The sequence below is a fragment of the Lissotriton helveticus genome, chromosome 1_2, assembly GCF_964261635.1.
Source record: "Lissotriton helveticus chromosome 1_2, aLisHel1.1, whole genome shotgun sequence".
In the NCBI taxonomy this organism is placed as follows: domain Eukaryota; kingdom Metazoa; phylum Chordata; class Amphibia; order Caudata; family Salamandridae; genus Lissotriton; species Lissotriton helveticus.
This window is the reverse complement of record NC_136058.1, coordinates 284,884,904-284,905,512: the sequence shown is the minus strand read 5'-3', so window position 1 is coordinate 284,905,512 and position 20,609 is coordinate 284,884,904. Positions and strand designations below refer to the sequence as shown.

At 45.5% G+C, this 20,609-nt stretch overlaps 1 protein-coding gene across 1 annotated transcript in view; it reads left to right on the top strand.

Moving 5' to 3' along the window:
- The window catches only part of LOC144807851 (uncharacterized), a 182,176-nt gene that overhangs the window by 118,041 nt on the left and 43,526 nt on the right, over nt 1-20,609 (top strand). The window lies entirely within an intron of this gene.

The following is a 20,609-nucleotide window of genomic DNA, read 5'->3' as shown; positions in this document are numbered from 1 at the left end:
GAACCAACTGCTTGGCAGTGGTTGCGGCTGTGTAATCTGGGACTGGATATGCTTCTGTCCACCTGGACAAAGCGCATACAACTACAAGGACATACTTGAAACCTCGACATCGCTCCATCTGAATATAATCCATCTGGAGGACTTCAAAAGGGTGGTCAGGAGGTTGGAATCCACCTTGTTCCACCGGGACACTTTTACCTGGATTGAACTGGCAACATATCATACAGGTACGGACTTTCTGCTTGGCTGCAGCTCGTAAATGTTTGTTAAACCAAATGTTCTGGATACTGTCTAACATGGCTTTTTCTCCTAAGTGTGCTGGACTATGTGCGGTATTGATAATGACTTGAACCATTGAGTCGGGGAGAAACCATGTGGCTTTTCCCCTCGTCAACCATCCCTGATCTGTCTGGACCCCTCCTTGTTCGGACCATTTCTTAATTTCTTCCGGAGTAGCATGTGACTGGATATCTATGACATCTTGAGTAGGGTCCTTAACTGTCATACAAGTAGTCTGTTCGAGAGTGGATGTCGGTGTCTTGTTAACTGGTATGTCTGGAGTATGTGCTGTAAGCTTGGCTGTTCGATCTGCTAGATCATTTCCTTGGGAAATAATGTCAGTAACTTTAGTATGTGCTTTGCATTTCATAATAGCGATGGATGTCGGTAAATGTATTGCATCTAACAGAGCTTGAATGAGGAGACCATGCTGAATCTTGGTTCCATGAGAAGTCATGAAACCTCTCTCCTGCCAGAGCACTCCGAAGTCGTGTACAACTCCGAATGCGTAGCGTGAATCTGTGTAAATATTAACTTTCAGGTTCTTGGCGTGTATGCAGGCTTGAGTCAGAGCAACTAGCTCTGCTGCTTGAGCAGACAGGGTGTCAATACGGTGTGTTTCAATAACTTCAGTGTCAGTAGTCACTGCATACGCGGCTACTAGTTCTCCTGTACTCGTTCTCATACATGAACCATCCACATAAAGTGTCAGGTCGGGGTCTGGTAACGGAATATCTGTCAGGTCTTGTCTTGGCTTAGTCATAGTGTTAACAACTTCCACACAATCATGCATGGCAGGATTTGAAGTAACTGACGGTAACAGTGTAGCAGGATTTAGAACGTTGCAGCGTCTGATTTCTATGTGTGGCTGGAATAGTGTCAATTCATAACCTGTCAAACGTGCAATTGTCAAGTGCTGAGTCTGTGTTCGGTTTAAAAGAACTTCCACGGAGTGTGGAACTTGTACTGTCAGGGAATGTCCTAATACTATGGAATCACTTTGTCTAATAGCTAGTGCTGTGGCTGCAACTGACTTGAGGCACGCAGGCAGCGCCTGGGCTACTGGATCTAATGTGCTCGAAAAATAAGCACAGGGCTTGTATTGTCCGGCTTGATCTTGTGTGAGAACAGATAATGCAGTACCATCACGTTCTGTGACAAAAAGTGTAAAAGGCTTACTGTAGTTCGGTGTAGCTAGAACAGGTGCTTGGCATAAAGCTTTCTTTAACTCATTGAAACTAAGTGTATGTTCAGATGTCCAAGGGAGAACAGTCGATACGGCTGCCTCCTGTGTCGTTAACTGTATCAGTGGCTTGGCTAGAAATGCATACTGAGGAATCCATTGTCTGCAGTAAGAAGTGAGGCCGATAAAAGCACGTACCTCCTTCTGTGTCTTGGGCTGAGGGAGACTCGCTATTAACTGGATACGGTCAGGTGTCAACTGCCTACCCCACTTGGACAGTAAGTGGCCTAAGTAGATCACTTGCTGGACACAGAATTGAAGCTTTGAAGGGGACACCTTGTGCCCCATCTCGGCTAGGAAATACAGAACTGTGAGTGACGCTCGCTCGCAAGCACGTTCAGAACGGGCAGTGATCAGTAGATCATCGACATATTGGAGCAGGGCAGTGTCGGTTGGCATGTGAATATTGTCTAGTTGTCTCTTAAGTGCTTGACTGTAAATACTAGGACTCTCTGTGAAACCTTGAGGAGCTCGTGTGAATTTATAGCTCCTTCCATTTAAACAGAATCCGAAAAGGTACTGGCTGTCTGGATGAATGGGGACACTGAAAAATGCATTCTTCAGGTCGATTACTGTAAAAAATATTGCCTCAGAATCAATGGCTGTCAATAGAGATGAGATATCTGGAACAACTGGGTATTGAGGAATGATACATTTATTGAGTTCTCGAAGGTCAATCACTAATCGATATACTGGGGGTGCATTTGGATCAGTACGTTTCATGACTGGAATGATAGGAGAATTACATACATTGGAGTCAGTTTCTACAACTACTCCTTGAGCCATAAGCTCGTCAATAATTTTGGATAAGGCTGCTACAGCCTCAGGTGGCAATCTGTACTGTCTGATTCGTGGTAACACTACACCTTGCTTGAGAGTCACACGATGGGGTGTGATTCGCATGAAACCAACATCAGTTGGACCTTGCGCCCATAGATGTTGCGGGACATTTGACAATCTCGGATCAAAATCTCGTAATACATAGTGACCCTTGAAGTCACGTAAAAACAAATGTATCCCCTCTGGGGAACAGCAAATAACTGCACCTAATTCTTTCAGTGTCTTAATACCTAACACATTTTCTGGACATGACTTCGTAAGCAATAGATCAGTAGTTCGGGACAATGGACCTACTTCTAGAGTAACTGGCTTTGATATCTCGTTTACAATAGGCTTTCCTGAAAATCCAAGGGAAACATTTCTAGAGCCTGAGAGCGGAGCCCCTGGAACCTCATCGTGACTAATGGTAGTCCTACTTGCCCCTGTATCAATCAGAAACTTTCTGTCTTTCCCTAATACTTGACTGTGAACATAGGGACCTTCTTGATCTACAGGAATCTCGATGAGAGGCAAGCCTACCTCCCTCTCTAGGCTGTTTCATGAATACGCTTGATACTCTGGATACTCTGTCTGTGCATACTGGTACATCTGCTGTGTAACATGCTGTGTTGCAGCGATAGGCTGCGGTGCTGTAACTGTCTGTTGTGCATTCTGTGGCTGAGAAGTCTGTGAAACTTGTTCTTGTCTAGGCGGACGTGGTCTTTCTTTAGTTTTACCAGTGGCTATATTGTGTTTCAGAACTGCACACTCGTTTATAAAATGACCTGGTTGTTTACAATAATTGCATGTCCCTTTAACGGGAGCTGCAGGATGACTGGCTTGATTCGGACCCCTCTTCTGACTGTCTTGAGGAACAGATTGTGCAACTAGTACTTTCATTTTTGTGTCTTTCATACGTCTTCTCTCGTGTTCTTGCTCTTCTCTGATTCTATTCTGGTGATACTGGAGCATTTGGAGCATCTGGGACGGGGTACTAGCTTGCCAAGTACTTTCGACTTTCAAAACTCGATTCTTAACTTGTGGACTTGAATTCTCGACTAATTTAGTAACAAAAAGATGAGGGTATGACTCGCTACTCGTCTTCAAACCACTGTTTATTATAAAACATTTCTCAAATCTAGAATAAAAATCACTAGTATCTTCGTCTGGTTTCTGTTTACATGCTGAGATTGCATCCCAGTCTTCCTTTTTAGTGGCTAATAATCTAGGCAAAACTTGTATTAATAATTCTGGTAATTCTTTACATTTGTCTCCAAGACCGGTACCTGGTACACGTATCTTATCTTCAGCTTCTAGAGCTGTCCAATCGATCTTTTTCTCTCCCACCTCCCAATCCTTTTCCTTGAGTTTTTCATATATGCCCGCAGGCAACAGGACTTTTAACATTTTAATTATATCCGGATATGTGTATTCTCCCATACGGAGCATGTCTTTTAATTCTCGGTGGAACCCTGCTGGATCTTTGTCGTGACAGGGAATTAATTTCTTCATCTCTAAGAGTTCCATCTTGGTAACTGGGGTGTAAACAAATACTCGTTGCATTTCACCACCCGCTGTCCTAACTGGGTGTACTTCTCGTAACGGATGCTGTCTATCTATATAAAATGGTTTACTTTCTGGAGGTGAGACATGAACAAAATGCGGATTTAGGAACGTTCTATATTTGTGGCGCTGTTCTAGAATGACACTAATTAAATCGGTGCCTAAACCTTTCCATCTATACTGGAGTAACTCGTTCAGGACATCATGTAACGGACCTGGATCAGAATGTTGACCCTCATACAGAGTAATGAGGTGCTGGATCATATACATACCCACCAGTCGCTGCTCGGCTGGGGGCAGTTTCAGAAACATTTGTGCCACTATTTCGTCTGGAAAAGTGGTAGAATCAGTAATCCATCGGACTGCTGATCGGGCTAGTTCTTGTTCATGCATGGTACTTAATTTACTATAACCGATTCGTGATTTCAGAATGTGATCGGTAGCTTGAAATACTTGTTCTAGAGAACCTTGTTCTGGTGCTGGAAGAGGAACAGTTTTCTTGTGTTCTAGGCGTAAATGTCGGTCTGGAAATCTAGATTTACCTACATACGCTATTCTGGCGGTGTTCTCGTCGTCTACCTCTTCAGTAGGAGAGTCATTTTCTTTCTCGCTTCCTAGAGCTTCTTTGCGTTGTTCGTGTAACCTTATTATTTCTTTACGTATTTTCTCGTACATACTCTCTATACTATTGAGTGTCTTGTGCTTACCCTCGGCTATATTATCACTCCACTTTGTCAGAATTTTCATTTCGGTCGGATCTTTAGTCGGGGAATCTTGTTCCCTAATTAAACAATTGATCAGAAACTTTAACAGCATGAACTGGATCTCAGATTTTCTGTGAGACATGACTTCACCAATACTTTCTGGATCTTGTCCTGTACGAATGAAACAATACATTCTGTCTAGATCTTCTTTCATATTTGGTAGGGTGTCCAAATACTCGGTCACCCGTCTTACACGTAATGAATATATAACCATACTATCATCACCTGGGACCGGATCATAACGGCATTCGGTAAGAGCTCGTCTGATATCTGCAACAGACTGATGTTTGGGCGTGCGCTGTAACGCACGTTCATGTAACTCGACTGACGTTACACGTTTGTGTGGCGGCGGGGTTCCCGGAGGACCTCCTCCCGCGGCCCCTAAGCTGGAATCGTCGACTGATACTCTTCGTGCTGGCAGAGTGACCAGTGTAGCGGGTACTTGTAATGTAGGCTGGACCGGGGGTACCGTAACAGGTGCTGTAACAGGTGCCCCGGTGACTGGAGGAGCAGGATTTACATTATTTACAGGGACTGACGGAACAGGATTTGCATATTCTGGGACTGTGTCGTCCAAATAGGACGAGAGAAAAATATCAGCTGCGGTCGGTTTGTGACGTAGCTTGGTCGGAACTAAGGGTGGCGGAAAATTACTGGATGCTTCCGGGGTTGCTTTTGGCAAGCCCTCGGCAAGAAGAGGATACATACCCTTAATGAGGGCATTCCTCTGTCTGTCTGACTGTTCGGTTTTAACTCGTTCACCTATTTCGATTAATTCCCTTTCTTGGGCTCTTTCTAAGGATTCTCTACTTAATTCTGACTTTCTGATTTCTTTTTCGGTTCTTTTATGAGATTCTTTGCGCCATAACTCGATGGCATCTTTCTGTGACTGTCTGGCTTTCTTTTTCCATAATGCTTCTTCTACTCGCATGATGCACTCGGCATCCCATGTACCCGATATGGGCCATCTATACTTTTCTTCTAACTGTTTGGTGTACTCCACCCATAAATCTAGGTATAATATGGCACTTATGCCATGCTTTTGATACATAAAATGACCTGGACTGTCCCTAGGCGGGACAGGAACTGCTTCTTCTAACAGACCTTTTCTAGTTCTTAACTGACGTAACTTTGAAAACAATGGCATGACTGGGCTGGAGTCTAGACACAATTACAATACACAATGAACACGATAATTACTGAAGGTACACCACTTTCATACCACGACATTGAAATACATGAATGACATTTAAAATAACAGTTCGGACAAAATACTACCTGGAATACTGGAAACAGAATACATGAATTTCTCGAGAACAGAACGGACTAGAACAGAAACGAGGTGCACTGCTAGAACAGTATGAAACTTACCGGTCTCATAAAGAGACACGTCAGGACCCGCATCCACCTAAGTGGACACTTCGTGTTGGATCTGTGTACCCAAACCCACGGACCAGAGACAATGCAATTGACCCTGTCTAGATACTACCCCAGCAACGGTACTCACCGGGCAGCAAGAACGGAAGGCCTCGGACTGGACTGGACTGCTACGACGACGGACGGACGAACTTCGGACTTCAGTTACAGGTGGGCCTCCGGATACCTCGGACCTTGGACTCTCGGCTTGGGCTCTGGTCGGGACTCGCCGCGTTCCTCCACCGCCTCGTCTGGACGCTGGACCACAACCTCCGTCTCCTCCGTGGGCCTGAGGGATACTTGAAGCAGAAATATCTGCACGTGGCCGGTATGGTTCCGTCACGGCTGCAGAGGATCAGGGGGCTTGCGTGGCTTCACCGGCGCGTGGGGAAAGGGCAAGTCCCTATTCGGGCGCCATTATGTGGTAAATAAATAAATAATACCTCTATTTTTGACTAGATATACAATAACAGATAGCTCAATAAATAAGAGTCAAGATTCGAGGTAGTAGGAGTTTGCAGGTTTAATACAGCATAAAGGACAGGAACAGGACAACCTGCACGGGAATAGGATGGCAGCGCTGCACGGGGCAGGGACAAAGGAATGGAATGGGGGCTTTTAATAACAGTGCACAAGTATATATACTTAAACAAAATACATGGTATTCAATACAATAGGCGTAACAGTAGGCAGGGCCTATAGCAGTCGCGAGAGATAAGGCAGAAAGTAGGTGTAACAAGAGGCGTGAACAGGGCGTATACATAGACATGTGATGTAAACGTAACGGAATATGTCACAAATGGGCGGAAACATGGAGGGGGCTACCTAAGGAGCCGGGACCTCTAACCTAGTGGTACGCGCAAGCTGGCAATGACGTGTTACTAGGGAGAAGCTGGGGGCTATGACTTCTGAGCTAGAAGGAGAGACGAAAGTCTGGAGAGTCAGAGCGACATGTACCTAAACACTATCTAGTATCTGATGTTTAGAGAACATGTTGATAGAATCCAAAAGTTATCAGGGCAAAGGCTAACAGACACTAAGACTGGTGCATGCATTATTCTACATGTAGTGTGTGTGTTGAGGAATATTAAATGACCATAAATACAGTATTTCTCTTACATGGAGACGTAAAGGCTAGACGATGACTGAAACTATTGATGCGATTCAGTAGCTTAGGAATGCAGAGAAAGAGAGCTGGACTGATAACTAGAATCATAACATACTCTTGGCAGACTGGCAGGCAGAGCCAGGCCGAGCCGGGCACTGTGAGGCAGGAAGTAAGTGAAGGGTCAGGGATACAGGCGGGGGCTGTATCGCTCCTCGGAGAGGGTTCAGGAGACAGGAGCTGAATCTGAGTCCGGGCCCTTTTGAGGCCTAGAAACGGGGACTTTCAATGAAATAACGTGCACACTGAGAAACGTGGCAATGTAGCTTTACATAGGCCTAATACTCATAGCTTTCACGAGAACTGGAAACTGGCATACTAGAGATGGACACAACTGTAATTGCGTCTTTAATCGATCATGGGGAATACATATGCATATTAATCATGCACATATAGCATGAGATGGGGAACACGTAGGGACACAGAACATGGCAAAATTTTACTTTTCCACACTTCCCGCGTTGACGTAAACGCTGGGAAGCACTCGTACTTTGGATATTTACCGCGCCTTGAAGAGCGCTCGGAAGACTTCACCTCCCGCGCTGACGTGAGCGCTGGGGTGCACCAGTACTTTGTACATAGTTCGCGCTGGATAGCGAAAGGGGAACATTATCGCTTTTACGCTGACGTAAGCGCCAGGGAGATCCTGCTTCAGGTTTTGATTCGCGCTGAGTACTCATTCCTGTCCGGCTATTTGGAGGCTGGGTTCCTTCCTTCCACTGATCTTGTTTGATTGCTGTCCTAATCCTGCTGTGTGGAGTGGCTTCCTGAGTTGCGTGGAATTACGGGTTGCTAGAGAGTACCCGGTTGTGGGTAGGTATGAATGCATTTCAGGAGATTATGGCCAGTTGGTGTGTATGGAAGAGCGGTTAATCTTTCATGCTTTTCTGTTGTAGAGACATCGTATATTTGGAGAGAAGTGTCTTTGTAGATGACCACAAGTTGATTTCCTGGGGAGCAAAGTGTTCAGCAGCTAGATCCCAGGTACTAGTTCCGCTCTAGTGAGACTTTACGAGAGTAGGATTAGTGTGTTGTATTTACACTGTGTTCTTTTTTGTTACAGGTCTCCCTCTCCCCGCGGACACCTCCCTACACCTTTTTTCCCTCACCTGATTGCCTCATTACTCTGTGTTACGTCCAGAGTTGGGGACGTCGGGAGGTGGACCCCTTTTGTGCATCATACTGAATCGAGGAAGCAAATGTGGATCTGACAGAATTACGCGCCTACGGTACACCGCTTCCTCTCTTCTGTATGAGGCATAAGAATGGCGTCCTTAGATGATGTCTTACAAGCTTTGGGGCGATATGTATCAAGCATTTTCGCATTCGCAAAGGCCGAAATTCTCAGAATTTTGGCCTTTGCGAATGCGAATTATCAATATGGTATGTATGACACAAATGTGGTACAAAATAGGGAATCGCACAATTTGCTATTCCTTATTTTGCGATTGCATTTAAGGAATCGCAAAATGTGCGATTCCTTAAATGCAATGTATGATGCAATAAAATATTGCTAATTGTTCCTAAGGAATCGCAAATTACCACCAACTTCAAGTTGGTGGTAAGTTGCGAATTCCTTTTAAAAAGCATTTTATTTAAAAACAAAAGGTGCCATGTGACGCTCATACATGCCCTTAGGGCATGTATGTGCGCCATATGCGCACACATGTCATTTTCAGGGGTGTAGCAGGGTGTCCTTTGGACACCCCTGCACCCTTGAAAATATTCCCAATTTGCGATTAGCTAATTGCTAATCGCACATTTCCCCTTCATTCCTATGGGCCTCCTGGCCCATAGAAATAAATGGGAAATTATTCCTTATTTGCGATTAGCAATTTGCTAATCGCAATTAAGGAATATTAAGAAATCGCTAAAAAGAAGCTGATTTCTACATACATACCATTGTGCGATTCCTAAATAGCGATTCCTTAAAAATCGCTATTTAGGAATCGCACATTGGAATGTTGATACATATCGCCCTTAGTGTTGGTGCAACAGGAATTGGCAGCATCCAAAGCAGAAACAGCCGCTCTTAGGGAAAGGGTAGACCGACAGTCTAGGAATCCGTTTGATGCTTCACAAGCATCATCACAAATACAAGTGAATGTGCCTCCTCCAATTCCACTGGCTAGTCCTGAGAGGTTTTCAGGGGATCCCTTAAAAGTCCAGACCTTTTTGACGCAAATCATGCTTCACTTCTCCTGTAAACCCGCCTCATTCCCCACCAATCATTCCAGGGTGGCGTTTGCTATCTCATATATGACGGGAGATGCAGCCAATTGGGCTGTTCCTCTGGTTAAATATGATGACTCCCTCTCTACCGATTGGGACTCTTTTCGAAGAGAATTCGAGAGGGTGATCGATAGGAGAGCTACGACCCTATCTGCTGATCGTGAACTGTTAACGCTTAGACAGGGGAAACAGGATTTGATTTCGTATTTGACTCAGTTCAACCATTTGATAGCTGAAACTGCATGGCCTGAAGACAAGAGGATGTCACTATATTATCAGGGATTGAGGGATGACATGAAAGACGTGCTTGCCCAGATAGACCCGCAGCCCACCACATATACTGCTCTAATGAACCTAACTCTCCGTTTGGACCATAGGTTAGCCAAAAGGAGGGGTGAAAGGTCTTATGCCCCTACGGAAAAGACCGAGAAAGGTAAGAGAAATTCATCCACTTCCTCAGAACAACAGTCAGAACCCATGGAGGTGGGAGCCCTACGGGCTCCTTTATCCCGGACAGAGAGGGAGAATCGTAGGATGCTGGGTCTTTGTATGTATTGTGGGAAAAAGGGCCATTTTGTTAAGGACTGTCCCATTAAGCCCAAGAGATCAGGCAAGTTTGGCTTTATGAAAAAGGTGGCTGTGACAGCCATTCCTGTTCCTAGTCCATGTACTGATGAGCCTGTAGAGAACGAAGGCCGAGCCCTTTCTCAGGGGCTGCAGTTGCCTTCTTTGGCAGGAGTCAACGACGTGACCTCAGTGTCGCACATTGTGCTCACCATGTTTCTAACGAACCATCAACAGACACATCAGGTAGGGGTTATGGTGGATTCCGGTGCCACAGGGAATTTTATAGACAGCGGTTTGGTCCAGCGTTTAGAACTGAAACGTATACTACGAGAGACACCAGAAATGGTGTTGGCGGTAGATGGGAAACCCCTGAAATCTGGCCCTATCACGGAGATGACAGAGGAATTGGAGTTGGTAAAACCGGGGGAATCCATGAATCATGTGGAACGGATTTCATTAAACATCATAGAGGCACCACAGTATGAGATAATCCTTGGTATGCCTTGGTTGTGGTATCATAACCCCACGGTAGACTGGACTGCGAAAGAAGTGGCTTTTGAGTCAGAGCAATGTCGCACTTCTTGCAACCACTCCTTTAGCACTCATGTACTGGCTCTGTCACATAGTTATCAGGTAGCTACTGCTGCAGAAAAAGATATGGAAGTCCCATCTTGAGGTAACGGGTTTTTAGGAACCCGTTTGGTGCCAGGGGATAACACCCGAAGACCTCTGAGTTCTCCCTGTTCCGGACCACAGAAACACGGAGTCTTCTAGTCGAGTCAGAGATCGAGTTTTATTGATAGCTACCAAGTAACAGGTGTCCTAGAAGCACGACAAACACGGGTCATGTGTTCTCAGGAGACTGTTCGTTTTTACAGAACCAGCCTTCTCCTTATATACAGAAATAATAGCTGCGAGCGAGAATTCTTGAGTTTATGATATGGCTATACACATATTTCTACAATAATACAAAAGAGCGAAGTCATGTAGGCAAGCCCGTATTTTAGATGTCCAATGTGTGATAGATTACTTTGCCAAGCCCGGAACTCCCATCAGATATCGATGAAACCCTAATAAAGGAAGGCACCTCCTAGTCATAAAACTGGCCATAAACAGGGAACAGGACAGGTGTGTGTTTGTAGAAAGCATGGTTTGTATGTAGTGAATGGTTTGGGGAATGTTATGTATCGATGCTATCGCATTTGGCCACTGGGCGAGGGGCTGCCCAGACAGGTTTGGCTAAAGGCAGTGGAGTCGGTTGGGATAGGTCAGGGGGAAGTCAGGGAAGGAGGACGTGTCCTTTTAGATCAAGCTCGACCTTTAATTGACTTATCATGAGGGCAAGACGTAAGATGGATGCCGTTCACAAAATGGAGTCTAAGGGGTTTGGACGGAAACTACGATTTGGGTGTGTTGGCGACCCTCGATTATGACGCAAATGCATGGGAATGATGCCCTAATCATTATCGGTTCGCTGACACCAAATTCGTCATGGTACGTTGATATTTTGTGACACGGGTATTGGACCTCGATATCGGGATGACAACAGGGTCCAGATTTTCAGAACCACAGACCCTCCTTTTGCCCTTATGTAAGGCAATAATTCATATTAATCGGAGTCCAAATCCGTATGAAGGAATTCGTGGAGATGCTGCTGTAACATCATTCTGGTGCTCAGTTCGTCTCCTGACACAGGCTTCCGTACACATGACGTAGCACAGAGGCCACATAGTGCAGGAGCGCACTGTATACACAGGCAGAACATAAACAGAAGTGCTAAGATCATCCCAATGAAGATCAGTGTTTTCCATCCCCATGTAGCGATCAGTACCCAGAACCACCCTAGTAAGGACCAATCTCCTTTTTCCACGTGGAGGGAATCAGATATTTTGTGTAGTTTAGAGATGGCTTGGTACACTGTCGGTGCGTTATCAGGGATGAAAATGCAACAACTGGATTGGATCACTCTACACACACCACCACGATCGGCGATTATGATATCTAGGGCAACTCGGTTCTGAAGGGTCATAAGTCGATCCGACTGAAGTTCGGTCGTCAAATTTCCAAGGGCTCCGGCCGTTGTAGTCACGGCGGATTCAACTATCCTCGATAACTGGCGAATATTCCTGCTGTTTACCATAGGCCCCCAAAATGGCAGAAAACCCTTTGCGAAGTCAGCGAATTCCTGACCCGCGGTGTCGTCTTTACTCACGACACCTCTAGCTGTCCTTGTCCGATGGTAATCTGCTCTGGCCGTGTAAGTGGGAGGCAGCAGAAATGCGATAAAGCATGTACCTGAGAAGTCAGGGGGCAACCACGTGTAAGCTTGGTCATGGCAGACGAAATACGTGCCTTTGGCTGCTAATAGTATAGGGGAAGTTCGGGAAGCGAACACATATGTTTCCGCGCATATACTCTTCCCTAATTGAGCTTTGGGATCCCTGCCGATACCCTGTAAACATAAGTGACCTCGGTTGGGTACTATCCAAACTGGGCGGGATTTCTTTGCTGTCTGGCTCTTACTCAGGTAAACCCCATATTTAGTTACGTTCCAACGAGTGTACGGAGTGAGTTCATCTTTGGGAATCGTAAGATAGGTGTCGAACTCTCTACTCATATTTCTTATCCCTGCTATTAGTGCCTTGTTACTGGAATCACTTTCAGTAGAACGTGTCGGGTATGGTTCTAGGGCGAATAGGAACATGGTCTGGAAAGCCCACAGAGAACCATAATAACTGAAAGGCAGGATGAAATATGGGATACCCTTATCCGTTGTGTGTGGCATGAGTCCACATATCCAACAGTTCGATGTGTTCATGATGGACTGGTGTTGGTGTAGGAGTTGAATAAATGAGTTATTTACAAATTCGAGTCTTCTGGCAGATTCGTGTTCAGGTAGAGGGTGAAAGTAGTGTGGAGAGATAGTAGGAGGAGGCTGTGGCCGGGTGTCATTTGAAAAGGTAACTCGGAATACGAATAGAGTATAACCAGTCAAAAACATCGTTATGCTACACAACATTAAAATACATGTTATCAGAAACTTTCTTTTGGTCAGTACAGTGCACAATTGTCTTTCAAAGTTTGGGAGTCTGGTAGGTCTCTTTACCCTAGGAAACTCCATCCTCTAGTTGCTGTCCGCGGTGGTAGGTTGGTTCTGCCAGGGGGTGCGCTCTGTTCAGTCCGGGGTAACTCCCTTGGACCAACCAGAACCGTTGACCTAAACGTCCCCAGTTGCACTCCCCAGCCTTCAACCGCGACACTAGCAGCAGAACCGGATGGCGGTTCGAAAATCAAAAATGAGCAAGTTTCCTGAGAGCGAGAGAGCTGAAAAATCAAAAATAGTTCTTGGGGGAAGGGAAAATCACATTCGTTTGTGTGTCTTTTTATTAGTCTCTTTGTCTTGACCTTAGATTATACTGTTCTTTCCCAGGTACGGTGTGGTCTTCAAACAATGTCTCAGGTTAGGTAGTGTCCAACTGCATAGACTGTGGCACAAATCCTTGTAAGATATGATCACTCTCCTTTTCGGTACCAGTTTCTTTTAAACGTGCATCGCTGAAAGGGATGAAGCGAGGTATGGATTCTGTCTCGGAGTCGGCAATTCCTTTGTTGACCCACCGGTCGTATGGAAGGGGCAGAGGGACCCGTTTACAATGGGTCCCATGCACCCAGTTCTTTTTGCCGTCCACCCGAACCGCTGACCTCGTGGAAAGAAGTACCAGGTAAGGTCCGGTCCACCTCGGCTGTCCGTTGTTGGTGCGCTGGAAGTTCCGCACCAAAACCCACGTGCCGGGTGTGATGGAGTGACCTGGATCGTCAGAGGCTGGTGGAGAGGAACTGTGAACCTGTTGGTGTAAAACACGCAATTTAGTTGTCAATTCGCACAAATAGTCAAGCAGTACGGGGTGCTCTATTTCGCTAAGTTTCTTTGGTCTTGGCACGCCCCAGACGTTGGCTGGGCGGCCAAACACTATCTCATGGGGGCTAAGTCCTAATCTGGAATGGACTGTCATTCTCGTTGACAAGAGTGCTAGGGGCAAGGCGTCAGGCCATTTAAGACCTGTACTGGCTTGGATTTTGGCTAATTTGAGCTTTAAAGTGCCGTTGTAGCACTCTACCAATCCAGCTGATTGGGGGTGATTCGCAGAGTGGAATTTTTGCTGTATGCCTAAACATTCACACACTCTCTTCATCACACGTCCTACGAATTCACTTCCATTATCACTCCAGACAATTCTAGGCATGTCAAACCTCGGGAAGAACTCTTTGACAAGGGCTTTGGCGGTTGACAAGGCAGTGTTGTCTTTAAGGGGGTACGCTTCCACCCACCTGGAGAAAGAGCAAACAACAACGAGCACATACTTCAGATTGTTGCATCTCTCCATGTGAATGAAATCGAGCTGCAAAACCTCGAACGGATACGTTGGAGGCGCAAAATGACCAGCTGGAGTTGGGGTTCCCCTACCGGGATTGTACTTCAAACACACCAAACAGTTTCTGACCACATGCTCTGCATATTTCGGGATGTTGCTATTTGGCCATACTGGGGCCAATACTTTACAGATTCCTCTCGAACTGATGTGTGCAAATCCGTGAGCCATTGTTACTACTGCAAGTACATAGGCGTTAGGCAATAACCATCGCTGGTGTTCTGACAATTCGACCCAACAACCATTCGTGTCTAATCTACCCTTACTTTCTCTCCATTCATTCACCTCTTTCTCAGTTGCCTCTGCTTGTATAGATTTCACGCTTTCAATGGTGTCCTCACACATTCCTACATCAGTAATCCATCTAGCGGGACCTACAACATACATCCGACTCATTGTGTTCCTTGCAGTCTCTTTCGCAACCTCGTCTGCAAATGCATTACCGCGGCCAACATCATCCTGAATCTTTTTGTGTGCACTACATTTTATAATGGCAACTTGTAGTGGCAAGGTCAGTGACTGGAGGAGCTCATTAACTAGCTGACCATGTTGTATCTTTGCACCATGTGACGTAAGAAACCCACGTTCACGCCACAATCTCCCAAAACTGTGAGCCACACCAAAGGCGTGTTGGCTTTCAGTGTACACATTCACTCGTTTTCCTTTCGCTAACACACATGCTCTGGTAAGCGCAATTAGCTCTGCAGCTTGTGCAGAATTATGGGAAATGCGCGCAGTCTCTATAATGGTGTGTAATGTCGTTACGGCATATGCTGCAGTCGTATCACCATTCGGCAGCTTGAAACATGAACCATCAACCCATAAAGTATCATTGCATTCAGGAAGGGGAGTGTCCTGTAAGTCTACTCTCCCTTTTGTCTCTTCTTCTGTCCTAAAGCAGCAGTCATGTTTATCAATCTCGTCTGTTCCTGTCGGAATAGGTAATAACGTTGCAGGATTCAGTGTATCGCACCTCTTTATGTGGATGTGACTTGCTAGCAGCGTAAGTTCGTAACTGGATAGTCGAGCGCTAGTAAGGTGTTGTGTCTTCGTCCTGTTTAGTAAAATGTCTACTGCATGCGGAACCATAACGATCAGAGTATTATTCATGACTAATCCAGCGGACTGTCGGATGCAGACAGCTGCTGCGGCGGTAGCCCTCAGACAACTTGGTAGGGCTTTAGCCACAGGGTCTAGAGTTGCCGAAAAATACGCGCATGGGCGCTGTCTGTCCCCAAAATGTTGTGTTAAAACTGATAATGCACAACCTTCCTTCTCGTGGACATATAATGTAAAAGGCTTACTGTAGTTGGGGTTTCCCAACACAGGAGCCGAACATAATGCATCACGCAACTTGCGAAAACTCGTCTGGCAATCTTCAGACCAAGGCATAGGATTTGGCGTGTCTTTACAGAGTAGTGCCAGCAAGGGTTTAGCTAGTAGTGAGAAATTCGGTATCCATTGTCTACAGTACGATGTAATGCCCAAGAAGGCTCGAACCTCTCTCTGTGTCCTTGGGGCACTTAGTTCTGCGATTGCCTGTATTCTTTCTGGTGTCAGTCTCCTTCCCTCCTTCGACAAGATGTGACCTAAGTAGGTTACTTCTTGTCGGCAAAATTGTAGTTTGGAAAGAGACACTTTGTGCTTCATGTCACATAAGTGATGCAATAATGATAACGTAGCTTTCTTGCAAATTTCTTCAGTGTCTGCAGCGATCAGTAGATCGTCTACATACTGAATCAGAGTTGAACCATTTGGTAGAACAATCGTGTCTAGTTGTGTTTTCAGGGCCTGACTGAATATTGATGGGCTTTCGCAGTAGCCTTGAGGAGCGCACTTGAAGCGGAAACTTCGTCCTCCTAAATTAAATCCGAAAATATCTCTACTCTCCTCAGCAATCGGGATACTGAAGAAAGCGTTCTTCAGGTCAATCACCGAGAACCAATTTGCTGAAGCTGGAACCATCGTCAATAAAGCAGTAATGTCGGGGACAACTGGAAACTGTGGGATAACTATCTTGTTCACTTCTCTGAGGTCGATCACGAACCTATACACAGGGGGTTGTGAAGGATCAGTACGTTTTAAGACGGGCAAAACTGGACTGTTACAAACATTTCCTGTTGTTTCTTCGATGACGTCTTTATCGATCAAGTCATAAACAATCGTCAATAACGCCTTTTCACATTCGCTAGATATTTTGAATTGGGGAATACGTGGCAACCTAATGTTGGCTTTCAACGTTATGACATACGGTGCTATCTCCAAACGACCTACATCATTAGAACCATTTGCCCAGAGTGCATCAGGAAGACACGACAATTCAGTTGCAATATTTTCTTTCGACACATACATTGGAGAAATGACTTTCTTACCGAAAGTAAGTTGTACTCCTAATGGTGAACAGTACAAAGTCGCATATAACCTTTTTAGCAAATCCAATCCTAACAAATTTTCACCACAACCTGTTGTAAGAATGAGGGGTGCCTCTAATTCGCATGGGCCAATAGAAAGAGATACAGGACTGGAGATCGGGTTTCTAACAGGGGCGCCAGAGAAACCTACTGAGACATTCATTTCGCCAGACAAAGGTGCGCCAGGAAGTTTCGAGTGCATGATAGAACTTTTTGTAGCACCAGTATCCAGCAGAAATGGCTCTGACACTCCTGAGGCTATTACCTCGACATAAGGTCCATTCTGATCTACTGGAACTGAAACAACTCCCTCTCTTTGTCCATGGCTGTCCTAGCAATCGTTACCCTCGTATTAATGTTCGGTGTAATAGTCGTCAGCATAGTACTGAGCTGACCTGGTCGACGCATTATTCTGTTGGTCGAAGCTGTTCATCGAATTCTGAGGCGTAAAAGAAGTTGTATTCTGCGTGGAATTTCCACGGCCCCTACCTCTAGGGGCATGTTGAACATCTCTTCTCCTTACACCCGAAGCACCGCTCAAACGTCGCGCAAGAGCCGGACAATTACTTTTAAAGTGACCCTCTTCCTTGCAATATGCACATTGATTCGGGCCATAAGCAATACGCTGGTGGGAAAACTCGTTTCCTTGCGCGTTTCTCGAATACTGATGTTGCGGTTGATAACTGGGCTGACTAGCCGTACGAGGTGGATAAGCTTGCTGGAGAAGAACTTTAGTTTTTAAATCTTTTGTCTTTCTGTCTACTTTATCTAGCTCGTCTTTGCGCCTATTTTCATAGTACTGGGCTGTAGCTAAAATTTGAGCTGACGTAGAGACAGCCCAAGCACTCTCTGAATCTTTCAATTTATTACACAGTTCAGGGATTAAATTATGTACGAACTTGTCTACAAACAATCTTTGGCCACCCTCGGTAGCCATATCCTGACCACTATGATCGGTGAAAGTCTCCTCGAATCTTGTGAAAAAGTCAGACACATTCTCATCTTTCTTCTGCTTGCATGCAGATAGCTTGTCCCAGTTTACGCGTACCTCGGGCATTATCGTTTTCATGTACGCGATAATTCTACCGGGAAGTTCAGCTATTAACGGCTCAGGTTTAGAACCACCAATTTGTCTAGCATCTATAGCGGCAATGTTCGCCCATGAGTCACCTAGTTCTTGGGCATGGTTCGTATGGCGTATTTTGCTCCATAGAGGATGTGGGACAACGTTCCCAAACAGCATGTCTATGTCCGCTAAATTCAGTATACATGAGCTTGCGATAACTCCTTATAATACCCAGTCGGGTTTTTACGAGGATCAGGCAATGTCTGCTTGAGCGCCAAGACTTCGGATCGTTTCCAGGGGACATGTACCCATACATGCTGGAAATGAGGCAGAATTGGCGGTACTACATTGGCATCGCCTTCCCTCCAAACCGGAGGAACCTCTCTCATGGGGTACTGTCTCGCTCTTTTCCTATCTGATACGTCGTCTTCGTACAAAGATCTAGAGACGTTTCCTTTACTCCTATAAGAGAGTAATAACTCTATCGCTTTCTCAACATCTCTGCCTGTAATCATGCCTTCGTGGAACTTAAAGCGTGTACGCCATAGTTCGTTCATTGTGTATGTGGGATCATTTGTCTCCAAATCTTCGCCCAGATATACACACATTTCTTCGAATACGTATCTCTGAGTGGGTGCGTTCCATTGACGGAAAACTTCCATAACAGACTGAACATCATATCTAACAGTATCCGTAATCCATTTACGGGCTAGTTCATTTAGCACTTTTCTTTCCTCGTAATCAGGCAGTTGACTACGTAACTGTCTATCTTCTGTTTTAGGGGTCGTCTTAGGCGACCAGAAGAAGGGTGAAAGCAGACCAGTGACGGTACCTGTCACTCTTTGTCTAATAGAAGGAGAAGCTTGCGGAGGAGCAAGTGCATCGGAAAAAACAGGCTGAGGCAAAGAAGAAGTAGAGGCAATAGTAGAGGAAGTTGAAGTAGTAGCAGACGTGGTATCATAGACAATAGCTGGAGCTGTAGGCAAAGTCGTAGAAGTAGATGGGGTAGGTAGTAAAGATGGCGGCCCTTGAGAAGGCTGCGCCGGAGAAGTAGGAACCAGCTGAACAGTAGCTGGCGTGTGTGCAAAAGCTGTGTTTCGTGCGCCGGGGCGTGGTATAGAAAAACGCTTTGGCGTTGTAGTAGCGTCTAACGCATAAGGTGGAGGTGAGCTTAATAAGTGGGACATTAATGGATCTTTCTCGGATCTTTCCTCTTGACCTTGTCCCTTATTTGGTAACATCGGGTAGCATTTATCTACTGCTAGTTTCTTGCTCCTAAGTATTTGTTCGCTTTCTTGCTCTTCCTCGTTATCCCTGTATGCAACGGCAGCTTGCACCATCGACATACCTCTTTTATTCTTTTTCGCTAACTTTATTTCTTTCTGTTTGGCTTCTTTGCGCCATAAGCGAAAAGAGTCAAACATCGCCGGCCGGGTTTTTCTCTTAAATAATTTGACCTCTAGGTTATCTAATATTTCTGAGTCGAAACTACCATATTGGGGCCATTTTAAAACACCATCCTTGCGGGTGTATTTTATCCATACTTCATTATATGTGATAGGGCCTACGCCGTGCTTTACGTAGAGCTCATATGTTGGAGTTCCAATCGGAGGAACCGGACAGGAATCCTCTAATCGGGAGTCCTTACTATAACCAAGACAAAACAAGTTTCCAAGTCTGCTAAAACCAGGCATCTTTGCTCACTAGTCTAGCTTCAAACTTCAAAGGATTATCAATTACGATATTTCTCGTGAAAAAACAAATCCTTCGGCTTTGGGGCTTGCAAGTACCAAATCAAGGCGTATCTCAAGGATACCAAAAACTAAGGACAAACTAAGGACTGGGAGACGCTCCACTTATACTTAACTGAAGTATTTGAAGATCGGTGACGTCGCTAGAAGACTCGTCTATCGTTTCGCTCTACCAAGGATCACTGGGTCCAAAACAAGGCGATAGTCAGGGCAGCAGTCCTTCGTAGCCGTCGGGACGCGGGGAACCTCGCAGCAAAGACCTTCGGAACCACGTCGACATACAGGGGTCGCTGAAGTGGCTGGCCGTCCTCCGGAATTTTCACACGAAGCTCCTCACGAACATCTGGCTTGGACCGTCGCCGCTTGATATGGCCCCACGTTGGGCGCCAACTGAGGTAACGGGTTTTTAGGAACCCGTTTGGTGCCAGGGGATAACACCCGAAGACCTCTGAGTTCTCCCTGTTCCGGACCACAGAAACACGGAGTCTTCTAGTCGAGTCAGAGATCGAGTTTTATTGATAGCTACCAAGTACCAGGTGTCCTAGAAGCACGACAAACACGGGTCATGTGTTCTCAGGAGACTGTTCGTTTTTACAGAACCAGCCTTCTCCTTATATACAGAAATAATAGCTGCGAGCGAGAATTCTTGAGTTTATGATATGGCTATACACATATTTCTACAATAATACAAAAGAGCGAAGTCATGTAGGCAAGCCCGTATTTTAGATGTCCAATGTGTGATAGATTACTCTGCCAAGCCCGGAACTCCCATCAGATATCGATGAAACCCTAATAAAGGAAGGCACCTCCTAGTCATAAAACTGGCCATAAACAGGGAACAGGACAGGTGTGTGTTTGTAGAAAGCATGGTTTGTATGTAGTGAATGGTTTGGGGAATGTTAT